The following is a 7,729-nucleotide window of genomic DNA, read 5'->3' on the forward strand; positions in this document are numbered from 1 at the left end:
TACAGCCTCAAGTATTTTTGAGTATGATGCTACAAGCTTGGCACACCTATTTTTGGGCAGTTTCTCCCATTCGTCTTTGCAGGACCTCTCAAGCTCCATCAGGTTGGATGGGGAGCGTCGGTGCACAGCCATTTTCAGATCTCTCCAGAGATGTTCAATCGGGTTCAAGTCTGGGCTCTGGCTGGGCCACTCAAGGACATTCACAGAGATCTCCCGGAGCCACTCCTTTGTTATCTTGGCTGTGTGCTTAGGGTCATTGTCCTGTTGGAAGATGAACCTTCGCCCCAGTCTGAGGTCCAGAGCGCTCTGGAGCAGTTTTCATCAAGGATGTCTCTGTACATTACTGCATTCATCTTTCCCTCGATCCTGACTAGTCTCCCAGTTCCTGCCGCTGAAAAACATCCCCACAGTATGATGCTGCCACCACCATGCTTCACTGTAGGGATGTATTGGCCAGGTGATGAGCAGTGCCTGGTTTCCTCCAGACATGACGCTTGCCATTCAGGCCAAAGAGTTCAATCTTTGTTTCTCATGGTCTGAGAGTCCTTCAGGTGCCTTTTGGTAAACTCCAGGCGGGCTGTCATGTGCCTTTTACAGAGGAGTGGCTTCTGTCTGGACACTCTACCATACAGGCCTGATTGGTGGAGTGCTGCAGAGATGGTTGTTCTTCTGGAAGGTTCTCCTCTCTGCACAGAGAAATGCTGGAGCTCTGTCAGAGTGACCATCGGGTTCTTGGTCACCTCCCTGACTAAGACCCTTCTCCCCTGATCGCTCAGTTTGGCTGGGCAGCCAGCTCTAGGAAGAGTCCTGGTGGTTCCAAACTTCTTCCATTTGCGGATGATGGAGGCCACTGTGCTCATTGGGACCTTCAATGCTGCAGAAATTTTTCTGTACCCTTCCCCAGATCTGTGCCTCGATACAATCCTGTCTCGGAGGTCTACAGACAATTCCTTGCACTTCATGGCTTGGTTTGTGCTCTGACATGCACTGTTAACTGCGGGACCTTATATAGACAGGTGTGTGCCTTTCCAAATCATGTCCAATTAACTGAATTTACCACAGGTGGACTCCAATCAAGTTGTAGAAACATCTCAAGGATGATCAGTGGAAACAGGATGCACCTAAGCTCAATTTTGAGTGTCTTGGCAAAGGCTGTGAATACTTATGTACATGTGATTTTTTCTTTTTTCGTTTTTTTTTTTTTTTTTTAATAAATTTGCAAAGATTTCAAACAAACTTCTTTCACGTTGTCATTATGGGGTATTGTTTGTAGAATTTTGAGGAAAATAAATGAATTTAATCCATTTTGGAATAAGGCTGTAACATAACAAAATGTGGAAAAAGTGAAGTGCTGTGAATACTTTCCGGATGCACTGTACACTTAGGTTGAAGTCATTAAACCTAATTTTTTAACCACTCCACAGATTCTTTTAGTTTTGGCAAGTCGTTTAGGACATCTATTTTGTGCATGGCACAAGTAATTTTTTCCAACAATTGTTTACAGACAGATTGTTTCACTTTTAATTGACTATATCACAATTCCAGTGGGAAAATTATGTCAAGCCTTTAGACAATTAGTTTCTGATAGGAGGTGTACTGAATTGGAGGTGTACCTATGGATGTATTTTAAGGCCTACCTTCAAACTCGGTGCCTCTTTGATGACATCATGGGAAAATCAAAAGAAATCAGCCAAGACCTCAGAAAAAAACATTGTGGACCTCCACAAGTCTGGTTCATCCTTCGGAGCAATTTCCAAATGCCTGACGGTACCACGTTCATCTGTACAAACAATAGTATGCAAGTATAAACACCATGGGACCACGCAGCCATCATACTGCTCAGGAAGGAGATGCATTCGGTCTCCTAGAGATGAACGTAGTTTGGTGCGAAAAGTGCAAATCAATCCCAGAACAACAGCAAAGGACCTTGTGAAGATGCTAGAGGAAACAGGTAGACAAGAATCTATATCCACAGTAAAACGAGTCCTATATTGACATAACCTGAAAGGCTGCTCAGCAAGGAAGAAGCCACTGCTCCAAAACTGCCACAAAAAAGCCAGACTACAGTTTGCAAGTGCACATGGGGACAAAGATCTTACTTTTTGGAGAAATGTCCTCTGGTCTGATGAAACAAATTTAACTGTTTGTCCATAATGACCATGCTTATGTTTGGAGGAAAAAGGGTGAGGCTTGGAAGCCGAAGAACACCATCCCAACTGTGAAGCACGGGGGTGACAGCATCATGTTGTGGGGGTGCTTTGCTGCAGGAGGGACTGGTGTACTTCACAAAATAGATGGCATCGTGAGGAAGGAAAATTGTGGATATATTGAAGCAACATCTCAAGACATCAGCCAGGAAGTTAAAGCTCATTGCAAATGGGTCTTCCAAATGGACAATGACCCCAAGCATACACTTGTTAAGGACAACAAAGTCAAGCTATTGGAGTGCCATCACAAAGCCCTGACCTCAATCCGATAGAAAATTTGTAGCCAAAACTGAAAAAGCGTGTGCGAGCAAGGAGGCCTACAAACCTGACTCAGTTACACCAGTTCTGTCTGGAGGAATGGGCCAAAATTCCAGCAACTTATTGTGAGAAGCTTGTGGAAGGCTACCTAAAATGTTTGACCCAAGTTAAACAATTTAAAGGCAATGCTACCAAATACTAACAAAGTGTTTGTAAACTTCTGACCCACTGGGAATGAGATGAAAGAAATAATTCTCTCTACTATTATTCTGACATTTCACATTTTTATAATAGTGATCCAAACTGACCTAAGACAGGGAATGTTTTCTACGGTTAAATGTCAAGAATTGTGAAAAACTGAGTTTGTATGTAAAGTGTATGTAAACTTCTGTCTTCAACTGTATATACAGTTGTGCTCAAAAGTTTGCATACCCTTGGAGAATTGGTAATATATGTACCAATTTTAAAGAAAACATGAGTGAGCATGCAAAACACATTTCTTTTATTTCTAATGGAATTCATATTCAACTGTAGGTTATAACAGAATGACACAATCATAAAACAAAACATGGAAACAAAGAAAAAAAATGAAATGACCCCTGTTCAAAAGTTTGCATACCCTTAGTTCTTAATACTGTGTATTGCCCCCTTTAGCATCAATGACAGTGTGCAGTCTTTTGTAATAGTTGTCTATGAGGCCCCAAATTCTTGCAGGTGGTATAGCTGCCCATTCATCTTGGCAAAATGCCTCCAGATCATGCAAAGTCTTTGGTCCTCTTGCATGAACCGCACGTTTGAGATCTCCCCAGAGTGGCTTGATTATATTAAGGTCAGGAGACTGTGATGGCCACTCCAGAACCTTCACCTTTTTCTGCTTGGCCTTGTGCTTAGGGTCACTGTCATGCTGGAAAGTCCAAGAGCGTCCCATGTGCAGCTTTCGTGCAGAAGAATGCAAATTGTCTGCCAGTATTTTCTGATAACATGCTGCATTCATCTTGCCATAAATTTTCACAAGATTCCCTGTGCTTTAGAGCTCACACACCCCCAAAACATCAGTGAGCCACCACCATGCTTCACAGTGGGGATGGTATTCTTTTCACTATAGGCCTTGTTGACCCCTCTCCAAATATAGCACTTATGGTTGTGACCATAAAGCTCTATTTTGGTCTCGTCACTCCAAATTACGGTGTGCCAGAAGCTGTGAGGCGTGTCAAGGTGATGTCAGGCATATTGTAACAGGGCTTTTTTGTGGCATTGGCGCAGTAAAGGCTTCTTTCTGGCAACTCGACCATGCAGCTAATTTTTGTTCAGGTATCGTCGTATTGTGCTCCTTGAAACAACCACACCGTCTTTTTCCAGAGCAGCCTGTATTTCTCCTGAGGTTACCTGTGGGTTTTTCTTTGTATCCCGAACAATTCTTTTGGCAGTTGTGGCTGAAATCTTTCTTGGTCTATCTGAACTTGGCTTGGTATCAAGAGATCCCCGAATTTTCCACTTCTTAATAAGTGATTGAACAGTACTGACTGGCATTTTCAAGGCTTTGGATATCTTTTTATATCCTTTTCCATCTTTATAAAGTTCCATTACCTTGTTACGCAGGTCTTTTGACAGTTCTTTTCTGCTCCCCATGGCTCAGTATCTAGCCTGCACAGTGCATCCACGTGAGAGCTAAAACTCATTGACTGTTTATACACAGACACTAAATGCAATTTAAAAAACCACAGGTGTGGGAAATTAAACTTTAATTGCCATTTAAACCTGTGTGTGTCACCTTGTGTGTCTGTAACAAGGCCAAACATTCAAGGGTATGTAAACTATTGATCAGGGCCATTTGAGTTATTTCTGTTATCATTATGATTTAAAACGGAGCCAAACAACTATGTGATGATAAATGGCTTCATATGATCACTATCCTTAAATAAAAGACAGTTTTTTTGCATGATCAGTCATATTTTCAAAATCAATGCCAAAATTTCACAATTTCTGCCAGGGTATGCAAACTTTTGAGCACAACTGTATATATATATATATATATATATATATATTATATATATATATATATATATATATATATATATATATATATATAAATAAAATACAGTCATTAAAAATATTTTAAATACTAAGAGTAACAGAGCTGACAGTAAAGATCACATAGTTGACATAGATCATATAGTGATATAGCTGACATATTACTGACAATCCAACCATTCTTTATTTTATAACATCTCAAAGTAGAAAATGTTGAAAAAATAGTGTCTAAAGCCACTGATTAAACACTTTAAACATGTACGACTTAAACATGTAATGTAACATTTTACCTTGATTCTTCAGGTGGCTGGACCAATTCAGGGCTGTCTGCTGGAGTAGTTATGTTTTCTAGCACTCGCTAGTCTTCTTCTCTGTTGTGCTTTTCTCCAGTTGTCTCTTTTGCATTGTTTCTCCATCTCACTCAACTCTAAGATTGGTTCACCTTTCCTTGCCTAATAAGCCTGTCCCATGCATCTCTTTGCTTTTGTAAATATTCTGCTCTTTTTGAGGGATCAGCATCTTGCCGAGTCCTGTATCTCCACTGTTTCTCAGCTGCTGACATCTCTCTAAATCATGGGAAGTGTTAATGAAATAATTCATGTATAGTGTGAAAAACATGACAGTTGAACAAATTTTGTAAAGGTTTTGTAAAATATTTTGTAAAGGTTCGATAACACTAAATAAATAACATTATATAGTTTTAAATAATGACAAAATATACAAATCCATGCCCAGAGTTGGGGAGTAACGAAATACATGTAACGGGATTACGTATTTAAAATACAAAATATAAGTAACTGTATTCCACTACAGTTACAATTTAAATCACTGGTATTTATAATACAGTTACATTCAAAAAAGTATTTTGATTACTGAAGAGATTACTTTGCATTTTATTGTCATTTTTTTCATTTAATATTTAGTCCTTTCAGATGGAAAACATTTATACATATAAATGATGCGATCCAAAGTGCATTTGAACAGTGATGAAACACTTTCTTATGATGTGTTACATTCATACGAGCAGACAGAGAAGTAAGTTTGAAGTAAGTTTGGAGCAGAAGAAATAGAAATAAACCTTGTGTAAATTGTCAACTTTACGCTAAGATAAAATGCTATTTCTAGCAATTTTACATGCACATGTTACCAGACACGATCATATTTTCTATCAAGAAAATTCACGTTGGATCATAATTTCTTTTTTTCTTGTAAGACCTTTGATATTAGGGCAAAAATCATATTCTTGATAATAAGTTTTGTATTGTTTTCCTGTAAAAATATCTAAAAATCCTTAAAACAAGATCAATTTGATTTATCTTGTTTTAGAAACAACACTGCATAAGATATTTAGGTTTTTCAGAGAATGTATTTTTAACGTGTATTTTGTCTTACTGTACTGGCAGAGTTTTTATTGTCAAAACAAGTGAAAAAAATCTACCAGTGCTGAAGAAGTAATCCAAAGTATTTACAATATGTTACTGACCTTGAGTAATCTAACAGAATATGTTACAAATTACATTTTACAGCATGTATTCTGTAATCTGTAGTGGAATACATTTCAAAAGTAACTTTCCCAACCCTGTCCATGCCTATGACTAACCTAGCTGACACTACTGAGTAACATAGTTGACATTTTCATCTTTATTGGCCTGTAAATTCAGCATGGCTGACAACGTGGGATTTTATAAAAACATCTAAAAATGAAACATGATTTTATAAAAACAAATCATAACCCATAACAATTCAAATAATATTGCTGACCATTAATTAACTTAACTCTTTTACTACGTGCCATTATAGATAAAATATTTAAGTACATCAGGAACTTGCCAGTTTGTTTTCAAAATGTCTACCACTAATCATGTGATGCAGGTCACATGGTTTGGGGACAAACCATTGCTTATTTTTAAGGGGGTGTTCACTTAGTAACTTAGTTGACAAAACATTTTATTGCATATAAATATAAAATAATGCCATTATAAATAATTTACTGTGCATTTTGAAACAATCAAACTGATTGAAAAAGAGAACATTACAACATTTGGAACACCATGATAATGTCCAGCCAATAAAACATTGGGTCCAGAATGTGTAGTGTGATATTAAAGCTTGTACTTCCCTATTGGTTAAAAAAAAAAAAAAAAACAATAGTTATTTTAGAAAACAATTCTATTTTTAGAAAATTGTTTGAACTACATATTAACATTTAAAATATGTAGTATATATAGAATCATCCAAAACAATTATTAACTCTACCTGTTCGATTTAAACAGGTCAAAGGTTAAAGAAGGGAGGGAGTACATAGGTTAAACTTGGAGGTTTGATTGGTTAATGCTTTGTCATCATAATACTGTACAATATAATACAATCGTTACGAATATTTGCAAAGATACATCTCAATGGCTGATGACATTAGAAAGAGTAGTTAAGTTGCTCCTTTTATAGCAGTTCAGTCTCAGTGAAAGTAGGATATGTTCGCATTCAAATGCTGCCTACCATAAAACAGATAATGGGTTAATGGCAGAGCGTGCACGATTTTGAACAGGTCACAATGTGCCTGGAGTAAATGAAGCATCAAGCGGTTTATAGCCACTCGCATAGGAACAAAAAGCATCCTCTTTTTCAGTACTCTCTAGTGTTTTCTCTCATTGTCTGACCAAGAATCAGATGCCTTTCTTAATGAATGAAGAATCAGCACATTAAAAATCTTTAATAGACAACTACGGTCATTTATAGTGGGATTATGCGTGCAGAGAGCAGAATGACTTATAAAGGATGAATAAAGTAATGAATGCCACGAGCAGGTGTAAAGGACATGTGATGGCATTAGAAATGCTATTTTCATTTAAAGAGATTTAAAGTGAACTCAGTACATTTGTGTTCAATGGACTTGCGCGGCGTATAGAGCACAACAGTCTGTTTTCAGAAGTAAAAATCCCATAGACGAATTGATGTTCAGCGACAACTTATAAATTTTAAAGGCAGACCTACCGTGAGCTGAGGTTGTTCAACGATTGCATATGCTTCCGTTGACGCATCTGTCTGCGTTACCTCAACTTTATTGTTTTAAAATTACGTTTGATATCGCAATTCATGGTAAACAACTACATTACCCATGGTACAGCAGAGAAAGATCCACCAATCAGAGAACCGCAGCCAACGAAACCCGCGAAACGTGGCTCGGGGCGACCGCGCGCTCCCACGACGCACTGTGAATGACGTAATCTAGACGG

The 7,729-nt window shown here is 38.1% G+C and overlaps 1 long non-coding RNA gene across 1 annotated transcript; it reads right to left on the reverse strand.

The window, feature by feature from the left end:
• Positions 1–1,214: 1,214 nt before the first annotated feature.
• On the reverse strand, positions 1,215–7,586 carry LOC127455782 (uncharacterized). Its single transcript, XR_007899740.1, has 3 exons — positions 7,488–7,586; positions 4,787–5,062; positions 1,215–1,780 (listed from the first exon to the last, which is right to left on the reverse strand). It is a non-coding gene; the product is annotated as an uncharacterized LOC127455782 (long non-coding RNA).
• Positions 7,587–7,729: the final 143 nt, after the last annotated feature.

Source organism: Myxocyprinus asiaticus, chromosome 18 (assembly GCF_019703515.2).
Source record: "Myxocyprinus asiaticus isolate MX2 ecotype Aquarium Trade chromosome 18, UBuf_Myxa_2, whole genome shotgun sequence".
NCBI lineage: Eukaryota > Metazoa > Chordata > Actinopteri > Cypriniformes > Catostomidae > Myxocyprinus > Myxocyprinus asiaticus.